The sequence below is a fragment of the Physeter macrocephalus genome, chromosome 16 (genome assembly GCF_002837175.3).
Source record: "Physeter macrocephalus isolate SW-GA chromosome 16, ASM283717v5, whole genome shotgun sequence".
NCBI classification, from domain to species: domain Eukaryota; kingdom Metazoa; phylum Chordata; class Mammalia; order Artiodactyla; family Physeteridae; genus Physeter; species Physeter macrocephalus.
This window is the reverse complement of record NC_041229.1, coordinates 68257290-68259544: the sequence shown is the minus strand read 5'-3', so window position 1 is coordinate 68259544 and position 2255 is coordinate 68257290.

Here is a 2255-nt window from a genome sequence, read left to right as displayed (position 1 = left end):
TTCCCTTTTCTCCACACCCTCTCCAGCATTTATTGTTTCTAGATTTTTTGATGATGGCCATTCTGACCGGTGTGAGATGATATCTCATGGTAGTTTTGATTTGCATTTCTCTAATGATTAATGATGTTGAGCATTCTTTCATGCGTTTGTTGGCAATCTGTGTATCTTCTTTGGAGAAATGAAGCAGAAACTAACACACCATTGTAAAGCAATTATACTCTAATAAAGATGTTAAAAAAAAAAGAAGAAAAAAAAATGATACATGCGCCCCTATGTTCATAGCAGCACTATTCACAATAGCCAAGACATGGAAACAACCTAAATGTCCATTGACAGATGAATGGATAAAGAAGATGTGGTACATATATACAATGGACTATTACTCAGCCATAAAAAAGAATGAAATAATGCCATTTGCAGCAATATGGACGGACTTAAGAGATTACCATATTAAGTGAAGTCAGAAAGATAAAGACAAATACCATGTGATATCACTTATATGTGGAATCTAAAATACGACACAAATGAACTTATCTACGAAACAGAAACAGACTCACAAACATAGAGAACAGACTTGTGGTTGCCAAGGGGAAAGGGGTGGAAGGATTGGGAGTTTGGAATTACCAGATGCAAAAAACTATTATATATAGGATAGATAAACAACAAGGTCCTACTGTATAGCACAGGGACCTATACTCAGTATCCTGTGATAAACCATAATGGAAAAGAATATGAAAAAGAATATATATATAAGACTGAGTCACTTTGCTGTACAGCAGAAATTAACACAACATTGTAAATCAAATATACTTCAATAAAATAAGAAAGAAAAAAAAAGCAATCTCCTTTGCTTTCCTTTGACGTCACTAACAAATAGCCCAGAGGAGCCATCTGCATTGGAGGCCTCCATTCCTCCTCGCCTGCCCTCAGTCCTTGTGCTGGGACTCTCACTGCCACTATTAACTGGGCGCCTTCTCTCAGAGGTCCTCTGACAGTGCCCCTCTGCAGAAGGCAATTATGCTCTTTTCTTAGCCTGACCCTCCTCGACACTCAGCAGCACCTTCTCCAGCTACCAGCCTTCCTTTATGCAGGTGACATTCAGATAGATTCACCTCTGCGTGAATTATCTCCAGCATGACCGGACTGGCTCAGGGCTCACATAGACTCCATGGTGCACAGTCCCATGCATCCAGCAAGCTTTCCTTGAGTATAGATTTGGGGCCAAGTCTGTGCTGAGTAGTGGGTACCAGAGGGAACAAACATTCATTCATTCATTCATTCATTCATTCATGTCCAATGCCCTCCATGTGCTCAGCACTGGCACACAGGATAAATAAATTACTTGCCTTAGTGGATCTTACAATCTGGGGCAGAGGCAAATATTAAATACATAGTTACATGAATCTTTTCCAATCATAACGGTGATATATATGCTACAAACTAAGCTGTTCATGAGAGTGTACCCGATCTTATCTCAGAGGACAGGAAACTGCAGAGATAAATAAAATGTGGTTCCTGTCTTCACGGAGCTTATTTTACATCCAATAGCTCAATTATGTGTTCTCGGTAAGTCTTTTCATCTAAATCAGCGTATTCAAATCTAACAGGGAGGTGGGCAGAACACAGAAGGGAGGGACATAATAGTTAATTTCTCATTCAACACTGACAGGAAAACCATGTGATGTAGGAGGCCCCCTCCTCCTGCTATTTTCCAGATTAGGAACCTATAAAATTTACCTGTCTGGGTGCCACAGCTAGTTAAGGGGAAAAAGAACCAGGATTCAAAACAGTCCTCACCCACACTAAATTAGGGTTCTTCCCTCTACGCAGTGGTGACCCCATCATCTGGGCCATGACAGCAGACTCTGAGCAGCCCATGGATCTGTAATCCCACTACCGGAGTTAAACTTTCCTAAAACAGCTCTACTGTCACATCAGAATGCTGCTCTCTCCTCCACACATCCCATCATGAAATCACTAGCTTCCAACTCCTTCTTGAATCTGTCCGCTTATCCCCAACTCCTCTGCCACCACATCAGTCTGAGTTGTCATCATCTCTCAGCCTCCTAATTGGGCCCACATCTACTCTTACTCTCCTCCAATCCATCTTCTGAGCTGAAGACTGAGTGATCCTTTTTAAAATGCAGATTTGAATGTCAATCCCGAGGTTAAAATCCTTTTTCAGGGGCTTTTCAGAGCTCTCAGAACAAAGAATCTTTAACATGGCCTCTGAGGCCCTGTTTGATCTGCCTTTG